This window comes from Sander lucioperca, chromosome 7 (assembly GCF_008315115.2).
Source record: "Sander lucioperca isolate FBNREF2018 chromosome 7, SLUC_FBN_1.2, whole genome shotgun sequence".
NCBI lineage: Eukaryota > Metazoa > Chordata > Actinopteri > Perciformes > Percidae > Sander > Sander lucioperca.
This window is the reverse complement of record NC_050179.1, coordinates 19,282,262-19,303,639: the sequence shown is the minus strand read 5'-3', so window position 1 is coordinate 19,303,639 and position 21,378 is coordinate 19,282,262. Positions and strand designations below refer to the sequence as shown.

The window sequence follows — 21,378 nt, the reverse complement described above, 5'->3', positions numbered from 1 at the left end:
CAGTACTAAAAAATGTGTCCACCCCTGACTCCATATTGAAGCCATACACACATTCAAAAGGTGGAGATTTCATAACCACGCATTTGAACAGTTCATTCAGAAACCACAACTTTATTTAAAATGCAGACACATGATGGCTGACGTTGTAATTACAGCTCACTCACACACAAGCAACTGAAAGTACATATCATACTTCTGGCTTTTAATCGGACCCACTCGTTCTGAGCAACTTTTAATGACTGCAATACATTCATTCTGAATGTTCCGCCCACACATGCACATTAAGCACATACTGCCATGGGGATAATCTATTAATCTATTAAACAGCATCAAGGCCACTCATCACCTCAGAGCTGTTAAAAAGAAGCAGACGCCGTGCTACTGAGTTTCAGTGGAAAAAAAATCTCTTTTTTTTATGTGAGCCTCAGGCTGGGAGAGTCATTAGGCTAATACATCATTTACCGTAATGACTTCCCTTTGTTGCACTATACTTATGAGGACCTTCATTGACCACATTTATTCCTTAACCCTCCTCTCGTGTAGCCTAATCTCAGCCCTAAAAAATCTTTTTAAATCTAATCTTGTGTCCTTATGTGGCTAATTGGTCATTGTAAGTAATAACACACACACACACACACACACACACACACACACACACACACACACACTCAAACAATTCCATAGAGGCAAACACACGCCAACACAAAATCACTAGGTGAAAACTGACAATGCAAATACCAGCAGAACGACGTCAGTTTCTTCTGATTCCTGCAAACCAGAGCACACCAGTCACCCACGAGCACACACATACACACAATTTCTGTGAAGTAAAACAGATTGCCACTTCCGTGTTAGCGGTCAGTAAATCACAGCAGGCTGTCCATCTCTGAAATATGCGGCCTCCTGTGTGCCATTGAACGTAAATCTGACCCTCACTCATATGTCTGAAGGGAAAGAGCACGGCTGCAGAGTGCATGCGTGGGGAGGCAGCAAAAGGTGAAAATACATAATGTACAGAGGGAGTTGATAAGAGAAAGATAGCAAAATGAAACGAGAAGTCACTATGATATAGAAGGAGAGAAAGAGGATGAATAGATGACAAAAATGTGCGGGGAAAAAACATCAATGAAGCGGGAAAAGTGTGTGCAAGCAAAGACCCATTAATACATGTGCATCTGGGTGTAAAGTATATCTGAGTGTGGTGTGTTATGTGTAAAAGCTTATCATGTAGGTTTGACTATCGTAAAGTGATTCTGAGGGTCATGACGTCTGTGCACTGTGTCATGTTTTACTACTTGTGTCAGAATGAGGCTTCCAGTGACTCTGTTATGCAGGTTAAATCAGAGGAGGGCTGGATAGTGTGGTAAACAGCCAGTTTAGTGAATGATAACAAATAGTCCCAGTCATAAAGTCTAGGTGAAGTCTAAGTTTTATTTATTTTTACAAATTTTTACAACTTGCCATCAGAGCCTTGCTCCACCTACTGCATTTGACTGATTGGGATAGTGACACCTGTCAACCTGAGGTTTAAATTTCTCCAGACCTTCGTTGTTTTACACAGCGGTATGAGTACATAAGATTATAAGACCCCGGACAACCAGCAAACAGCAAGTTACTAATCCATGATCAACTCCTGCGATCCACACTGGAGCAATGAGAGAGCGATGGGGAGCCGGGGAGGGAGAAGGCAGAGGAGAGCCTATATTTAGCTGACAATATTGCTGGTGCTGTGTTTATGAGGGAGCTTAAGACTTAGTTTCTTGGAACTGGTGTCTCATATGGCCAGGAATGCCCAGCCCCATAACTCGCTGCCACTGATATGGTATCATCATGCAACAGTGCGGGGGTTTGTTGGTAAGCATGCCACAAGGCCTTTTGTGATTGGTTGGGGCAGGAAAACAGATCTTCGTGCACTCATCATCAGGCATAGAATCACATTGCCAGCATTTAGATGACTCCATTGTTTAACTAACTCAGCAAAGGTTAAGCTCTACCAATTTATTATTGTGGGATGAGTTCAGGAGCTACGGTCTTTTTTTTATCACTTGTCAGTTTTAGGATAAATTGTGAGGTTGTAGCCGACCCTCATTAACCAATCATTTCCCATTAACAGACAAGCAGGCAACTGAGTCCCAGTCGACCCTTCTGTGAGGGTTAGCCGCCACAATGTTGCTCGGACACATGCAGCCACTTACCCAGTATGTCCCCACGTCTCCACCACATTAATTAGTTTAGCTGCGAGGTTGCCAGCTGTGGGTCTGTCTGGCATACTTTGTGTTAGTAACATACATAGAAATATACATAATGTTAACAAAAACCCATGACTTCTTACTTTTGCCTTTACTTTCTTCAACATCAGATGGAAAACAACTGATGATAGAGTGTAAATGAAAAACTACTTTAAACAACTCCATTCACTATAACACAGTGTCAGAATAAAGTGCCAACTATCAAGTATCACCATAATGGGTTGCTGCGTACTGTGCGATATTAAACAATAAGAAACAAATAGAGGAGGAACTTCTATCCAGCTCATGTACGTGTTGCCCTCAGCCTGCAGCTGCTTCTGTCATGACATGAAGAAAAACAGAGAGATACAGCCATCACTACTTTTGTAAAAAAAACATTATAACCGCAAGTTTTTCCTATTCAGATTAGTTTAAACAGCCTTTTATAGGATAACACTGCACTAAAAAAGATAGATGGGCATTAAGAGAAAATATCTATTTGTTTTTATTTCTGAAAATGAAAAATACTTTGGAAATGTGTGTGTTTTCTTCTCTGACCACAGCTCTTATGCCTTGCAATACCAGGTACCTAATGAGAAGTAAGGAAGAAATTGAGTCCCAACGAGACCAACAAAAGAATGAGTTTGGTACAATAACGATAATGTTACACTGATATGTGAAAAACAAATAGATTTTTCATACACATCACATTGAGGCTTTCCGAAAGCCTTTTCATTTTGTCAGACCTCTAGAAAAACATCAGCTCTTTCCCCTGAAAGCAGCTCTCCTATCTGAAATATTTCTTGGAAAGTGATACTGGTGAGATGCTTGAAAACTAAACAAAGCACACACTGTTGAGTGAAGACTTTTAATTTATCATCTTTCTGCATGTTTTTTTATGAGCGTGAAGTCGTTGGTCATTCCACAAGTCAATATCTCAGTTGAATAAGACTATATATGTTGTATACCTAATGTAATTAATCACAATAAAGGTATGCTCAGTTTTACTTACTGTTCTCTTTGAGCATTTAGGTTTAAGTCCCCTTCCCTCCTTTGTTGCCTACATTCTTACAGCCTTTAGCTCAGAGACACATTCAACAAACAAACTGTTGCTGCTGGACAGCTAGCTGAGTCCGCTTCTAAAACGTGGACAGTAACTTAGAATCCCTTTGTGAGTAAAAGAAAAACGAAATCGGGGACGGAATTTGGCAGCAAAGCGTTGTTCAGATCTGGCCTGGAACCTGGCGACTTGGCAGAAACAATCAGGCATTGTGGAGCGTGGACGGAGGGGGACCTGTGACAGATGAGAGCGGGAGAGAGAGGGCCCCCTCTTAGAAAAACAGTACACAAAGCGCCATTCACAACCCAGGTCCCTTCTGCCACTTGTAGAGCGAGAGAAGGGCTCCGACAAAGGCCTTCGACTCGACCAATTGGGTGTAAAATCTCCAGCCGTCCCAGCTGGATAGAACTTAGGAAGTGGGAAATGCCAAAGAGAAAGAGAGACAAAAAAGAGAGGAGAGAAAAAACAGGAGGAGATAGAAAACTGAGGACATTCCTTGGAATTGTTTCTCTGTTGGACAGTCCAAAACAAAAATACAATGGAAGAAAAGCAAAAGGAAACTAAAGGTTTAAATAGAAAAGCAGAGGGGCAACTGTCGCAACACAACTTCTTTTTATCAAAGTTCCTAGATTTCAATTACTTTTTTGAGTACAATGCCACCATAACAAACTGAAATGATGGTCAAAACTACAATGATAAAAGATCCAAGTTGTTATAAATTAAGATTATCCTTTAAAGGTACACTCCAGCGATTTTGTGATGCACTTCCATAAAGTTGAGCAACTCAGAAGAGACAGATTTAAAGGGAATGGTCAAAATCAAAGTACTAGAGGCCAAGATATCCTGACTTTTGGTCTCTTGAATAGGTCAAGCTAAAAAAAATGCTGGATCCTACACTTCCAATAATGCAAATTGATAGCCTCTATCATTAGACCCCTTGCCTCTTAAATGCTCAGGTCTTTCATACCTTATTGCTGCAGTGAAGTTGTTTGGTGGCCATCAGTAAAAGTCTGTGGTTGTACCGGGCAACTCCCAGGTGTGACTAAGTAGCAGGGCATTGCTAAAAAGAACATGTGTGCTCAGTTACTTTTCCTGGATAAATAAATGAAAAAAAGCATAAGAGAATTGGCCTTGTAAGAGAATGGCTCTTAAATCTTGGGTCTGTCTGGACTCTCATTAGATCATCGCAGAGTGCTGCACACAGAGGGCACTGTCATAGGTCAGACATGTGGAATGTGAACACACACACACTGCCCTGTTTTTCTCCCAGAGATTCCCTTGTCCCAGCTCTTATGCCCAAAATAGAAACGTTCAATGGCAAGGCCAGTCACCCCCAAACCAGCCCATTTCTTCACTGCCTTAATAGCAAGAAAAGCTGTTTTGTTTTCTGAAATTCCAATCCATTAACATATATTTCACTGTAAGAGGCAGCTCTGTTGCCAGCAAAGCCAACAAGTAGCTGCTCTATTTCAAAAGAGTAGGTGCTTATCGCTTGCAACTGAAGGTATTCTCTATCCTTTTCATGACTTAAGTGAAACAATGAAGGGAGGCAAGCAGAAGGCGGACTCTGTGCGCGATGATTGGGTTAGAACAGTGCGTACATCAATCAGCCATCACAACCAAATTCTCAGGTAAACAGAAGTCATTGTGTGATCAAATGTTTCACTGAAGAGCTATTGGCCTCGTTAGAAAGTATTTACAACCACAAGGCACTCAGAGGGGATGGGCAGAGGCAGCATTCAGGCAGGGTACTGAATTAACTCTTATTGAACTGAGTGATTTCATTCTACAACAGTAAGAATATATTGCAGTTGTCATGTGAAAAACGTGACTAAACTAATTTATGTATTTAGTTTAGTCTTGGCATTGTATAAGCCATGAAGAGACATTGCCATTTGGTTATTTTATTAACAATTTCTCAATTTCATTTTCAAAAAATGTAAAAACATTAAATGTATTCAAGTTACATATACCATGATAACAATTTTAGTCCATTTGGCCAACCACTAACCATCACCATCACTGACCAGACAAAGAAAAGAACTTGATAGATATCACAGTACCGCCAACGCTGTTTGATTGACACGTGATGCCTGGGAGTTGCAATGCAGATACACTAGTAGGTCATTGGTAGAGCCACATTAAACTAGATCCCACAGGTAGATGGCACTGAGGAATGGGGATTATTAGCTGGTTCGGTAATAGTATCAGTCTAGTTCGGAATATCAGTTCAGAAAATCTCTACGGTTATGAAAGGTAAAGCCATTTGTAAATCTATATTCAACAATCATCAAAAAAGCAAAACAACAAGATTGATTGCGTTATTGAACAGAAGACCTAATGGAAATCATTTATCATGTTGCTGAATCGAATCATTAAATAGGAACGTATTCTTCAAATACATCAATGAAACACCAAATGTACTGTTCATGAAAATTGAATAACAGTTTAAAGTCCGTAAAATCTCTTCAAATATAAAATTGCCAAAACATATTCCATATTTATTCCATGGAGGAAAATGTAGGAAGACATTCACTGTATCCAGTGTCAACAGAATATATTTCAATACTCACAAGTATTGCAATTTAAGGATTTTGTCTCTCATCAGATCAGACACCTGGAGCAAACATGGGGTTTGATGTCTCCATTAGTCCTGCTGATGGAAAATCTCAATCAAAGCCAGTGATGGAACACTCAAAAAATGATGAATGCGTCATCTGTACAGCGGGCGTAAACACACACCACTATGCCGGGTCTCTGTGTTCAGGGACCCAGACCAAAACCGCAGACCCCAAGAAATCCAGAAGTGCCCTTATTGACCAACACCCTCCCTTGTGCTTGTTATTTTTCCTGGCATGCGAACACACCCCTAGCTAACACAAATACAGTACACATATGCATTTATCTACTTCATGGCAACGATACAGAGTAAACCATTGAAGAAACCATTGAAGACCAAAGTCAACACTCGGTGGCTCAAAAGGACTGTTTGTCCAATACCTCCCGCTCACAGTAGTTAGAAGACCTGGTCAGTGTGGACATTTTGTCTATTGATCCTTAAAGTAGAACACATTGTCCAGGTAGCTATGCCATTATATAAACAGACAAATTATGCCCATAAAACAGCAGGCTTTGTACGGTACTTAATAGAAACAAACAAAAGCAGAACAAGGCATCTTTATATGTATATATAAAACAAAAAAATAATTATAGATAGTTAAAGACATGTTTTTGATTATTGAAAGCATGTTGCATTTCATGCAAGATGTTGTGTGAGTCCTGGACATTTTAGACTTTGAAGTGATTTTGTAATTTTAAGCAAAATTCAAATCACAGTCAAAAACCACCTAAGACCCTAGCCTGCTGTTTGCAAAATGTATTAAATCAGACTACTTCTTAAAATGCTCTCTTGCTTGAGGCCCAAAGGCTATCTATTTGGTTAGAATCTGGACAGTGAAGACTTAAAGTATGCATAAAAGATTTCTAGTGAGTTAGCAGTAGAGAGAGTTGGATTTATGGACAGAAATATTTCTATTTCCTCAGCATAACAATGAAAAACAATTTTGCAATTGGAAATTACTTGAAACAGGAATGAAATAGAACTAGTAAAAATAGAAGAGCACCAAGACTAGAACCCTGAGGAACCCCACAAATAACTGTTGATCTGCTAAAGATGGACACAATACCTTAATCAATCAGGAGCGGTTTCAAAACGCTACATCATTACGATATGAGTAAGAGTATCAAAGCAATGATAGCCATGAAGCCAAAGTAATGGCTCAACAATACATCTGATAAAATATATGTCTTTAGATAAATATAATTAATGACACTTAACAGTGCAATAGACCACTGCCAAACTTTGGCCAAATGTAGGTAATAAAATATTTCATACATCTTACGGAGAGAGGGCTTTACTTCCATCAACAATGACCTTGACGCCTGTGAACAGTCAACATCCATTTTTATACATTAAATCTCTACACCGACACTCATTTTGCTTTATATCCCTTTATCATCTCTTTTTCCCTTCACCTCTTTTCACCTCCGATCTATATCGGCTTAAAGCGCAAACAGCCTGCCACACCTAGAGGTGGTAGTCTATTTATCAGCAGCGAACTACCACATGTCTTCTCACTTTAAGCCACTATCCTTAGTATTACACCGGTTACCTTTGACCTCGAACATAATGCCACTGTGATGCACAAATAAGCTCGTTACATAAGTTTTAAGCCTTGTGCTTCAATCTCTCCACATAGGTGACAGCAGCTGTAAACAAGGGAAAATCCTATTATTTTAAGAATATAGACCAATCTGTGGATGCTCTTTTTCCAAGGATGAAAAACACTGACTGTTTTTGAAGTTGTACCTCTGTATATAAAAAGATCTCACCCAATATTTGTCCAAACAGAAGATGCAAGTGGATATTTTTTAAAAGTACCCAAAGGAAAGCAAATATGTTTACTGTGCTTTACGTCAAAGAAATTAAGCAGATTAAGCAATCAAACTGGGTTAATTTTCCAAAGGGTTAGGTTTCAAAAGTATCATTGGCAGTAAAGTCTATTTCAGGGTGACATCAACAGTAGAAAGTCATGATAGAAGCCTGTGGCGATACGACAGCTGCCCTCACACATTTTTCAGAGTGATTACATTAGCCCTAAGGCTAGCAACAGAAAAAAGTAAGCTTCAATAAGTCATTACAAGACTTAAGGGTCTCACCACAGCTAAGAACAATCATCAGACACCCATGTTTACTGTTTTGCAATGTTACTAATTCATTCAGTTAATGTTGATCTGAGAGGACATGATGGCACAGAGGGACAAAACCTCTCTAAAACACAAAAGTGGAGAACAATTATGTTAATTGTTATTTAGACACATACTGCAATGACAGTAGATGTTCAGATATGGTGGACTACAAGGCCTTGCAAGGGACCAGAAAAACTGAATAAATAAATACATACCTTTTATTTTAGCAAATTCAAATGAATTGTATATTTGCAAACATTATTTGTGAATAGATATGAATGTTAGATTGTAACGGAAAAAACAAACTCATTTAAAATTTTGATGTAAACAACAGAATTACAATCAAACAAGGAGCTCTAGAGTGTCACATCATCTCTAGGGATATTCAAACAGGTGGCTTTTAGAGCGCCCAGGAGGCGCAAAAGCCTACTAATCCCAGATTAGGACTGACAAGTCGTTTCACTTGATGCCCCCATTGTAATCCCAGTTGCCTCTCTATCCTCTGACAATGAGCTTTGTTCCCTATCTCAGAAAGAGCTTTGAGGATTTCCTCAGCTTTGTTAGCATGAAATGGCTGCATTATTCAGAGGCATGCTACTTTCATTCGGTCGCAACAACATATTTTTATTGAATTATTGACCGGCCTGAATGCGTAATGTGTACAGATGGTTCTAACAAGTCATCTGTGTTTAGAACACAGGATTTAATTGATACTCATTTTGGCACTGTGTAACAGACATGTCAAAGGAAAGAGTGGAGATGTGGAGGAATATAGTTACATTTTTTAACACATCAGGCGTTCATGTGACACCCTTATCCAACACCCTAAAATGACATTCTTAAATTCAACGATAGTATAAAATGATGTTTGTATAATTTTACCATCTGAGATATGAAATTCATAATGTCATGGATTTTATATATATTCCTATATTTTATGACATATGAGTTACAGTACGTATGGCATATGTAACTATTATTTTAGGATTTGGCTAGGGAGGCAGTTGATGTAACTGTTAACTGTTAACTGTTAACAATAAAAATAACTGATGACCACTACAAAGAAAACCCAATAACAAACAAATCAGAACTCTGATTATTGCAATCTCCAGTATCTAAAACATCAAAGAATAAAAAACAATTCTGTTTCTTATCTTCTATAAACTGTCAGGCCTGATTGTGTTAATGATTATGTACACTGTAATGTAATTTAAAGAAAGTCTAATAAATCGCTGTGAAGACGGTAAAGTAGAAGTGAGGGAGGCAATGCTGAATCTGCAGTGGAGCACGGTGAAAACTTCTTTTCCTCTCCAGGAGCAGTTGTCTTGTTTGGCAGTTGGAGGCATGTCAGTGTCCCCTGGCATGTCGAGCTGTCACAATCCTGACTAATCCTTTCCTTTCCAATCCTGTGTCCCCTGGTCTGGCTGCAGCCACTTGTTATAGAGTGTGTGTGTGTTTAACTGTATATGTGTATTATGGGAAACAGGCTGGGAGATTTGAAACAGTTATGTGTGAGTGGTTACGATACATCTGATACCATGGACGAGTGGCCTATATTAAATAAACACATGTCGGGTAGAAATGTTGAAGAGGCAGTTCTGTGGCCAGTTCATACTAGCTGAGAAAAACCGAGCGAGGAAAGTAAATAAGTCACGCGTTACCTTTCTCTGGAATATGAACATAAGCAAAACACATGTACAAGAACACATGTACACAGTCACATTTTTGAGTGTTGAGAGGTGTGAGTGTGTGCTGCGAGGTCAGAGCCTCTCTATACTATACAAGGTATCCATTGTCCTTTACTGGCCCACAGCGAATATACATTGTTCACGGCGCACAAGGCCTCACTTCAAACCATGTAGGGTGTTAATCCAGCCAATCACAGCAGCCGTTATTCACATGGACTTAAGCCTTTGAATCAGGGCAAATTTATAAGATTCAGGTGGGGTTGTTTATTCCAACATAACTGACGTCAAGAGTGGAAAGTCTGGCATATGTGCATCAGGCAAAAAACCTTTCATATTAATTATACTGTATTTTGCTGCTCAGTATTATCAATTAAAATTACACAGTGGCCTTTAAAACAGTAGTGATTCTATAGTACAGATGGTTCATAAAAGCTTTTACATTTGTTGTTCTGAGGGGCTGATGTTGATAGGTCTTTAATGAGAAAAATATCCTGGCTTGGAAGCAATTTGCCGCATGTTTTCAGTTAGTTTGAAATAAATAGGAAAAGAATTGAGCAAAAACAGAGCACCACAAACAGAAACAACGACAACTTAAGACACGTAAGTCACAGCATTGCTTACACCGAAAATCACCACAGGGAATAAATGACAAACTTGAAAAAAACACTACTTAAGTAAATGTATAAATATCCCCTGTCTTTCTCTCTGTTGTCGGTTGGACTGTGAGTGCAACAGTTACTCATCCAGCTGTCCTGATTTTTATCGCAGTAAGTATCATATCTTGACAAACCTCTCATGAGACTCACGCAAGAATTTCACAGTTGCTGGAAGGGAGCAGCGTTTTTAATAAAGCCTCTTTTTTTGCCTGCTGCTCCGCTGGACGAGGATACTCTCGTCCTCTGATTGCTCTCTCTCTCTTTCTCTCTCTCTCTCTTTTGAGCCATTTCTCTCTCCATCGCAGCACTGGGCTTGCAGGCTGTAAATCACAATTAGGGGGTTCATTAGATATAGCTGATTTATTAAGACCCAGGGCTTGTCTCTGGCCCTTTCAGCCATATATTAGCTGACTACAAGATCTCATACATAGTTATGAGACAAATTGTTTACTGTATGGCTTATAGGGTCACATGCCAGTAGACATTAATTATTGAGTAAGACTCCATAGGTTAAATTAATAGCAACCAGATGATAAATTATTTGCATTTGTATATATCTTCTTCAGCAATGCCTGCACGCAGCACTTTTAACTGCCTATATCCAAACGCACATCTTTTAATTAACGATAAATTGGCAACAGCATCAAAAATCTGTCTCTATTATCAGCCAGTGATCCAGGATTTAAAAGGAAGCCAAGCATTTTGGAGCCTCATCGAAAGGCTTTAACAAACATACTCCGGAGCTGCTTGCCCTCTTGAACGCGCACACATAAATTTGGCTTGTGTTCATATGACAGTTTCTCCAGTCTTAAGTAGTGTCCCTGGCTCACACAATACAGCATTGTTTCCCCTGTAAATCAAAGCGCACTTATCAGTTTCTGTCAACAACTGCCTGTAAACACAGGACCCAGATCAGGTGGTGCAAATATGCTTTCATGTGAGTGTGCTATGCAGTATGTGTGCAAATAAGCCATTTTTTCTGACCTACTATTCCTGTTCTGCCAAAGCTGTATGATTGAGTTTATCAGAAACGCAAAGCGAAAACAATTTTAAACTGCAATCAACAGTTTTTTCCAAAACAGCCTTTCACGATCTGGGCCCGCATCCAAAACCATTTGTTTCTTTCTCTCACTTTTTCTCCAACATACCAGCATGCCTGCTCATCCCCTGGCACGTCATGGGCCGGATCATTAAATCTCAAGGGTAACTGTAAAAATAGTTCTGGATTAGTCCCAGCTTGAACAGGTGAGCTCCAACTTGTTCAGACCTATTTATAGTGAGTGTAAAATCCTATTGTTAAGAATAGAGGAGGGTTTACAGAATAGATGGGAAGAAGAGAGAGAGAAAGAGAGAGAGAGAGAGAGGGAGAAAGAGAAGTCTTGTCACCTTCAAAACCTTTCCTGTTCTTAATCTAGACACTGATCTGATCAGAGGAGAGATCAATTAGACCAAGTCTAGTGACATATACATGCCTGTAAGGTGACATAAAGATAAACATCACATGTAAAATCAAAAACATGCCTTCTTGTAAGCATTTTGTAGTTTATACTATGATACTATGACTTAAATAACATAACATAAATTCAATCACCAAAATTTTTAAAGTTAGTGTGAGAATTTTACCTTCTGCAGAGGGACTCTTTATTTATTTATTTTTTTTATTTTTTTTTTATCAAACTAACAATTGTTTTTATTATTCATTATGATTCATCTGCCAATTAATTATTGTGTCAACTAATTGATAAATCATTTGGGTTATAGAAAGTAGTGAAAAAAAGGTCCAGGAATTGCTTGTCCAACCATAAAAGTAAAAAAAAGAATGACATAAACAATTAAATCAATTATCAAAATAGTTGCCTGTTCATTTTCCGTCAACCCTTTATTTCCCATGCACACTCAAAAGATGCTTCACATTTCTCATATACATCAATGCAAACAGCAGTTAACAGTAAGTGTAATTAAAGTTTACACGCACACACACACACACTTTCCTCTGGCTGACTCCTGGTACATGACTAATTGACGGTGACAGAGAACAAAGGAGAAGATCAGGGGATTGAGTGTGTGACACACAGGTCAGAAGGAGAGGAGGTTTAGTCTCTAACTGTAATTATGGGCGGACAGGTGTCACCGGAGGACGCAGCCAAAGCCTCTGCACCCTGCTGGGCTGTGTGTTCCAGTCGCAGTGGGTCAGGTCTGCTGAGTGCATGATATTCATGTAACTGGGTAAAATTCCAAAACGTTGACATGCCTCGCCACCAGCGTCATCAAGACGGATTCAGGTGCATTTGCTGAGCAGACAAAAGCAGAAGAGATGGAGCGCTGCAGTGAGGGCTTTAGTGTAATAGTGAGAGGAACTGTTTGGATGTCAGAACAGGCCCCTGCTTGATAAACCTGACTAAATAAACATTTACATCCAATCAAAACCAGGCACCGTGTTTAATTTATATCAATTTTGAATTGCTTTGTTGCTTCATGTCTCATTGGTAATTGAAATCATTTTTACTGAAAGTGAAACTAAGCTTTGAACTTAAATTCATGGAAATCATTTTCATTTCTAAGCCTATTCTAAAAGGTTATTGTGGGGGAAAAAAAGAAGTACTTCATGGTATGAATTACTGCTCAATAGTCCACTTGTTATCTTGTGAGCTTTGAGAAACATTGTGCCGTTAGTTTTAGTTGCCCAGCCTCTTTATCAGCGTAGCCTCTAATTGCTCGACGGCTCGGTTGATTTTGAAGCTAACCAGGAGCGATGTCATCCCTCCGCTCTCCCTACAATGGGCCTCATTGGATTAAGTTCGAGCAGGCTTTGTTAAAAGCTGGTGCAAATCTAATCAAGGAAGAGACCTCAATTATGCTAGCATGTACTTAAACTATCAGATCACTAAAAAAGGAGGAGGGGTCGGCCAGTGTAGGAATGCAATCAGCAGCCATTAAAGCCAGTTAATTTTGGCTGATGGCAGCTTTAAAATGAGACGCAGGATTTTTACTGTAATGAGCATACTGTAATTATGAGGATGTGATGTTGGTGTTTGGTAGAGAGCTGAATTCAGGGTTGGGAGAATAGCATGCACAAAAGGGAAGCTACTCACAAGTCCCTCTGGAACAGGTGTTAGCATAGCAGAAGAAACATTTTTGCAGAGGTGGTGCTTTGTGTCCCGACCTCCCAGTGGTGTAGTCTAATGTATTGTTGTGGGTATACTGTACTGTATATGTATGGGCCAGGAAGGGGGGCCATATCACAGTGGGGGGGTCTGGGTGTCTGCCCCCAGGAAAAGTTTGAGCGTCAAAGACCTCATTTCCTGCATTCTGACACACTTTTATGCACCAATTAACGGTGGAAATACCTTTAATTAGCCTACGCGAAGAAAAAACACAGATGACAAATCAAAATATATCAAAATAATAATGCAAAGTATGTTGTTGCATGTCATTGTGCATTTTTAAGTGGGTATATGGAAATCCTGGAGCTTTACAGACTACACCACTGCGACCTTTCTTCTTTCTACCTACACAGGCAACATTCAAACACGAGCTGTTTAAAACCCCTCTGTTTATAATGAAGTGTTGAAGGAAGCCAAACAGCTGAAAATAACCTTTTTTTCTAGCTATGGCATGTTGGAGAATGTAAAAAGGTGTCAAAGCATTTTGTTTGTAAAGAATACTGTGCTGGATGACCATTATCTAAGGACCAGGTGGCGTCCCCTGTAGCCCTGAGCACAACAGCTGATATTGACCATGACCTCTGACCTCCGTGAAACGTGACAGTTAAAACAGGAAGCAATTATCCTGAAAGTCAGCAAGTCTGGTGTCATTTACTCAACAGGAGGCCGGAAGTCCGAGCAGATAACAGTTGTCACCGGAGAAATGAGAAAAAAGATGTGAGCATGTACATGTGGAGACACTGACACAGTGTCAGTGATTACACACTCACAGTGTGTGCACACACATGCAGATACACACGAACTGGGTTTCTGTCCAACTTTTTTATTGGCAATTGTGAAAGCTGAGTGGAAACTTGTCTAAAAACCTTATACACTATCTATGAAGAAATATCGAGTATCTTCATCTCAGTTTATGACAAGATTTGGACATCTGGAAATGTTGAAATGTTGTTAAAATTGTTGCAAAATGTTGTTTATTCTAACAGATTTTTGTTTTAAACATTTCAATTGTTTCTGTCGATGTGATGCCTGGCATTAAGAAAGACTTTTAGGTATACTTCACCCGTGAAATAATCACCTGTATTTTATATTACTCAGTCCGTGTTCCCTTGAATTCTTGAAGAAAATTTTGTTTTTCTTGCATGCCTCCACAGTGAACGAAGAATCCATAAACAGAGAAAAGTCTTGATGAATTGAAGTAAAAGGAGGATAAACTATATCAAAACAGTTCAAACTCTGAGACAGCTTGCGCAGTATAATCACAGTCTCATTTATCCAGTCGTATTCCCAGTACTTCCGAAAGACGTGTACTTTTTCTAAAACCTCACTATTTAAAAGACTTCCGCATAAACAGTCTTAAGCTTGCGCAGGCGCTACTCGCTATATACCCGTCGGTTGAGATAATAATTTTCACCGTTTTTGGATTCTTTGTTCACCGAGGAGGCAGCAAGAAAAACAAAGTTTTCTTTAACAGGGTGAGTAATTCATATGCAAATTATCATTTTGGGGGTATTAAAGTATTCCTTTAATTGCAAATGGAAGTGCATCAAAAATTACAGCTTTTCAAATTACGGTCTTAATTTCATTTGTTTCTAGTCATTCATCATAGTAGGTTACACAAAATAAACATTTCTAAAGAGGAATTAAACACAACTCATCCCTAAGAGAGCCGAGTGTCACTGTAAAAAAAAAACATTTACTCGCACTTCATTTCAATATTTTCCCCGCTCTCCTCCAACTTCTGTCCTGCCAACTTCCTGTGTACTACAGTTCACTCCACTGCCAACTCCTTCGCTTGGCCTGGCCGGTATGTGTGTCATGTGATATTGCTGGAGCATTCGGCACCGGCACTGAAGCCGCTTCTTTTCATCAGAAGGTTAATACTTCAGCAAAAAAGGTTGTCGTGTGAGAAGTCGGTTTTATGTACGGTTAAGGGAATACTACATTGACAGGCAGAGGAGGGAAACTGATGAAGACACGTTGACCTCAGGATGTCTCTGAATCGTTTCGATAATCTGGTCTATTACATTTGTCCATACATCAACCACTCTCGCACTCACATCAAGTCAAGTAGATGTTTCAGAGCAACTTGACATCAGTGATACATTTAAGGGCAACTGCGACCTTAAAAAAAAAAAAAAAAATCTTATTCAGGCACCTCAAACAGGGTTGTTCCCTTTTCCTGTCTTCCTACCTGCCAACATTTTTCACTCTTTTCACTTGCCACCAGATCACACATTTCACCCTCAAAGTAACTGACACCATAATTCCCCCAAAGTATATATTTCTGCTTATTAAAATGATTGCTGGTTGGAAAACAAAATCACCTGGGGAAATCTTTACATGAAGGAATAATGATTTCTCCTCCTCCAACTGTTGACTCATCAAGGCACCCGCAGACGCTGCCGTGGAGAAGACTAGCGGGCTCCAGTTGACAACCAGTTGCACTGGCCACCTCCAAGTAGGTGTGAATGTGTGCAGTGGCCTCCATGTGAAGCAGGGTGTTGCTGAAAAGGAGCACGCATTTCCATAAAGTACCCTTTCCATGGATAAATCAAAGGTTAAAATATAGATCCAGAGGCTGCTCTCCTCCTTCACCTCCCTCCTTTCTTACTCTGCCTCCTCATCTAGCCTGTGCATTACCTCATCAGAGGAGGATCTGCCTAAAGCCGCAGCGGTCACACAACAGACAAAAGCGCTCATCTCCAGGAAGCCGCTGCCGCTGCCTGTGGTTTTGGAGAGAGGAGAAGAGAGGGGAAAAAGTGACTCAGCCCCACGGCTCCTTTCTTCTCTCTGCCGACTTAGGGATAAACGGAGGGATAAAGCACAGGGGGAGATAATATTTAGAGCAGGCCCCATTTCAAGGGCAATAGAAGAGAGAAAGTGGGGTATGAGCTTGGGTGGTTTGGGAAGTAGCCACGAGGGTCGGTCTATACTGTTTCTGGCAGAGGTAAGCTACTTGCACCGTGGATTTATGTGTAAGTGGGGAGGAACCGCTGCTGGCCCGGCACTGCCTTAAAGCTCCGGCCGCTGCAGCTCCACGAGCCTCTTCAAAGCAAACCAGATGGGCCTCAGACGGGATGTTGATGAGGCATGAGTGTGCAAAACACAAACATGCATGCAAGCACAAACAAATAAATTGATACAGACACAGCCTGGAAAACAACTAAATACATAACACACAAACATATGTACTTGTCGCACATGTGCTGGTGAGCTGGCACGCATGAACAAATGTGCTGACTTGAAGTGTGGCCGTAGCAGATCGCTGAAGCTCAGTTCTCTCACCATTAAATAAGGTTACCGCAAACTTGCAAGGCATTCTGACAAATCAGATGAATCAAGCAAATGTCCAAGCTCAAGAAGACATAACAGCTCCCTGTTAATACAAGGTTAGGTACTGAGAAACAACACTAAATTGCGTTAGCCGCTGCCCATTAGCAGCACTGATTTGTGTTATACTGTAACGCAGTGAAGTTCAAATACAAAGCTGAAGTAAAATGCAGAGGACATTGTTTTTGGGGAAGCCAAACAGGTAACCTCAGTGAGTTCATTAGCTCATTAGCTCATTAGCTTACCACAAATCAGCCCAATAGCTGCTTGCTGTCCGGTCATTTTTCTAACTCTTTGCAAATGACTGTCATTACAGCAACCATCCCTAACAACAAAGCTCCGCAAATAGGCATAGTCATGAAGCATGAAGTGGCTGAAATCTTTTTTCGCTGTGCTAGGACTTTGCAGGTTCTGCATGTATAACTCAGATGAAAATTCCTATATCTATAAATACCATGCTGGAGTAATACACATTAGATGATACACACTATGATCTTATTTTCCTTATCGCTAAACTAATTTTAAATGCACAAATAAAAAGCTGGATCTAGTTCTCCACGCTCTGACGATAAACACAGCGTAACCAATGCGAACCTGTTTCAAAACTGATTTTGTGAAATGACCAGTGATGTCAGATCACCCAAAACCATGGGCGATTTTAGACCCTTTTTAAGGGGGCTCAAGCCCCCCTAAATTTCATCTCAGCCCCTCTAAAAATTATGATAATAAAAAAACATATTTTTTTAAATCAATTTTGGTGCTTCAAGTGAGAGTTTGCAAACTTGTCTGTTAGTGACAGAGGACAAACAATTACAGGTTAAAAGGGCTTGAAACAGGTTTAATATCCTGTGTTGCTGAGTCTCTATCTAATCTTTTATGAATGAATAAGTTTAGTTCCATCATAGTGTCAAAAAACGTTGACATTGTTTAGTAGCTCAGAGATTATCGGCTAATGAAATTACTGATTTAGCTGATTTATACTTTTGCAAGGCACTGTATCCGTGTCACATTCTCATTAGGGGCTGAGCCCCCCTAAAGGTCTGATCCTAGAATCGCCCCTGCCTAAAACATTAGTCATAGACACACCCCAGCTCCTCTGATCAAAACCATTAGATACAGTATGTACAGTATATGCCAAGGCCTTGACTTTGCAAATCCTCCAACACGCAGGAGCCACTTCCTTCCAAAGTCTTATGAAACAAAGATGTCCTGTCACGACACGATCTGTACCCTATAAAGACTGTAATTTTGTTAGGAGGGTCCACTTGTCATCTTACCGCCATGTAATTAGATTTGAAAAGCAATTGCATGTTAAAAGACACAATAATGTGATTTCGAGTTTCCAGATGAACTGATGAGATTAAGGGAGTTTGATGGAATTAAAAATGGCCTAAGTGGTCCAGTTTCCTCCCAATAATGACACCATTCCTTTCTTCAAACGCAGCACAATTAGGCAGAGGAAATGCATGTATGATGCCTGTATTAATTACTGTGATGTTTGTATTATTTTATTGCTATTTAGTCAGTAAAATGTAATCTTCCAAAGCATCCAAAATATCGGTCACCAGACGTTACGCCAGTTCTCTATGTTTTTAACTTGTGAACCCCTTAAATGAAGCTGTCTACTTGTAAAATCTTGTCACAGGTTGCATCAATCAGTGACCCCTTAATAGGGTCTCGACCCCCCTGAGTGGGAACCATAGCTCTAGATTGTGATACAAAACGATTTACAGGAGCCATAAATCAGGCCTTTGAAACTGAACTCCTCAACCAACCAGCAGGACACAGATTATCACCCACGCCAGAACACTGACGCTTGTCTGTCCAATGTGCGAGCGAGTTGTCAGTGAGGCCACTTGTTGACCCAGCAGTGACACGGCTCAAGGGCCACTAGAGAGGGCCTTAATAAGTATTCTTAAACAGGGGGATTAGCCAGATGGTCAGATCACTCTTTTTTATCCAACCTCTCCCATTGTACATTTCATATGTCTCCCGCCTCTGCTGAAGCCATCAAGATCGGCCACTGGGACCGCACCAGCTTAATTTGGGCTAGTGTTACCTACAGCACCATTTGACTCCAGATATAATCTTTATTGCTCACAGAGAGAAAGTCTATTAAAAGGCATACTGTAGGTCCCTGCGCTGAAAGGTTCCTGGAGTGATGCCTGTGAGAGTCTTTAAAAGACCCCTTTCTTCACCCAAGTGAAAGCAGCTATTGAGGGCGCACAGGGCAGAATACTAACCGGAGTGGAGGTCTGCGTTTGCCGTGAAACAAATCAAAAGCGTTCTGTATGTGCCGGTGGAAGGGGAGAGAAGCAGTGGACATGAACAGAGACAGCTAACGTGGACTAACACACACACACACACACACACACACACACACACACACACACAGTAGATTGCCGCTCTGCTAACAACCACTGGTGCTAAGCTTGGTGTGTTCAAACACCAGCAAGTGTTGCTCCGTTCTGCTTCGAGGAAACAATCATGTATTCTCTATGAAAGCTTATTATCTGCCATTTGGTGGAAGCAATCATCCAAAGTGCCAAACAGTGGCACAACACAAGCTGGCAGCATTACAGTACAAGGAAATAAATATAATTTGTATCAACCGATTTGGGAAACTTACAGAAATAAGAGACTTCAACTCCAACAGCCTCTTCTCACTTGTGGATGACTTTAAAATTCATGAACGTCACCTGGGGAAAAAAAGGAAAACAAAAGAAAAATGATTATTACCATGTTTCTTTTACAATTACTTTCATGTAGTATGTTTATCACCATCGCCATCAATTAAAGGGACATTTCATCCAAAAAAAAAATGTTTTGCCACCTACGTCTAGTGGTCGAGACTTACAGATAGTTTGAAATGATTTGTCCAGGTTGATAAGATATCTGTTTCTCAGATTTCCTCCTCTAACCAAATACCATGGAGATGAAGGTATTTCATTTTACAGTCACATTTTTCACTATAACTAGCTTCTACCAAAGAAATAGCAGGTTTTATTTCTAGAAAGAGATGTTGCGATTTTTAAATGCTGTGAGCACCAAAAATGAAATTTCATTCACTTCTATTGTTATATAGGGGGAGAGACAGACAGAAAACTCAGAGACAGGTATCTTACGGGCAAGTAAACCCCAAACTATCTGCATGGCTACATGCCACAAGAGGTAAGTGAGAACATGTGTTTGTTGTTGCCTTATGCAGCAGGATACAATTTAATGAACACTGACCAAATTCTTCACATACTGCCAACAAATTGAGGTTTGACAAAGTATGAAAATTTGGATTGAAAATTGTTTTTGGAGCCCTGTGAATGTACTCTCGACCCACCTGAGGTCCCTCTGTAGTGGATGTTCAACACAGAACAGAGGTCCTGTGTGGAGTCCACAGCAGAGCCAACAGAGGATCAGTGTGTTTCTCACACAGCACTTTCACTGCACAAACAACGGCACACACGCAGCCACGCAAAGCCTAACAAACGACAAACAGCGTGATTCTTGAACGAAGCTTTGAAGTTGGAAAAATTGGCCGCAATCTGTCCTAACACAGTTAGTGATGCCTGATATTTTCTTTCAAAAATTGATTCCATTTGAGAGCGGGAGGGGGGGGCGGGGGGGGGGGGGACGACCCTCTCATCAAATGGACAGCTAATCATTCCTGGGCTGCCTGGCTTAAATAGACCACTCTGACTCAGAGAGCTAACCTGGGGTCAGCCTTATCATAGCCTCACATGCACAAAAGCACACACTACAAACAGCCATTTGCTAAATAAAGGGTCACAGCAAACAAGTAATAACATTAAAGAGGTCAAACTGCCAATGGAGAGCTATGAAGGTACCATGTTTAGGATGGGAGGGCCCCGAGTGGGCCCCAAATTAAGAGAGGATGGGAGCTAGTCTTCATTGAGCGTGGGAGGCCGCTAATTAAAGAAAGAAGTGAACTGGTTAAGGAGAGACTTAAGAAGAGAGGCTGGGTTCCCACAGACAGGCAACAAAACACACCACAGCAGCATTTCTCTGACACTATGCATCATGACGGCTCCCCAACACAACATCTAACTTGTACAAAGAGAGCAATACAAACACGCCTTTGGTTCCACAATTTGAGGCTAATAAACATGCCTTTGATTCCACAATTTGAGGCTAATTGAGAACAATGAAGAAAAAAGCAAACACTGGGCATGTATGATCTTTTATTCATGTCTTTAATCAACCAAACGGTTCTCTCTTGGATGCATTTTTCCTCTCAGGGCACAATTAGGGGTAATTCTGACTAGAACAACTCAAAGGCTTGTAGACTAAGAATTTCTTGAGATAATAATAATGATAACAAATAGTCTGCAAAAGCACACTTGTGTGAAACACCACGGTAAAAATTTCCATTAAATGCAACTTCTTTCTTTCTTTTTTTTTTTGTAGAAGAAGCAGTTTTACCCAAAAAAAGCTGAAAAGACAAGTACTCGAAAAGCCAACGTTTCAATCGAGCACCGCTCACAC

The 21,378-nt window shown here is 40.3% G+C and overlaps 1 protein-coding gene across 7 annotated transcripts in view; it reads right to left on the bottom strand.

The window, feature by feature from the left end:
* LOC116046821 (transcription factor SOX-6-like) overlaps positions 1-21,378 on the bottom strand; it is a 114,140-nt gene that overhangs the window by 76,326 nt on the left and 16,436 nt on the right. For 6 of the 7 annotated variants that reach the window (XM_031295255.2, XM_031295256.2, XM_031295250.2 and 3 more), the window contains exon 2: positions 19,508-19,577. The gene's annotated coding sequence lies outside the window, so the exon portion shown is untranslated. Of the gene's footprint in view, positions 1-15,872; positions 16,032-19,507; positions 19,578-21,378 lie in introns of those variants that run through there. The other variant, XM_031295253.2, reaches the window with a different exon arrangement.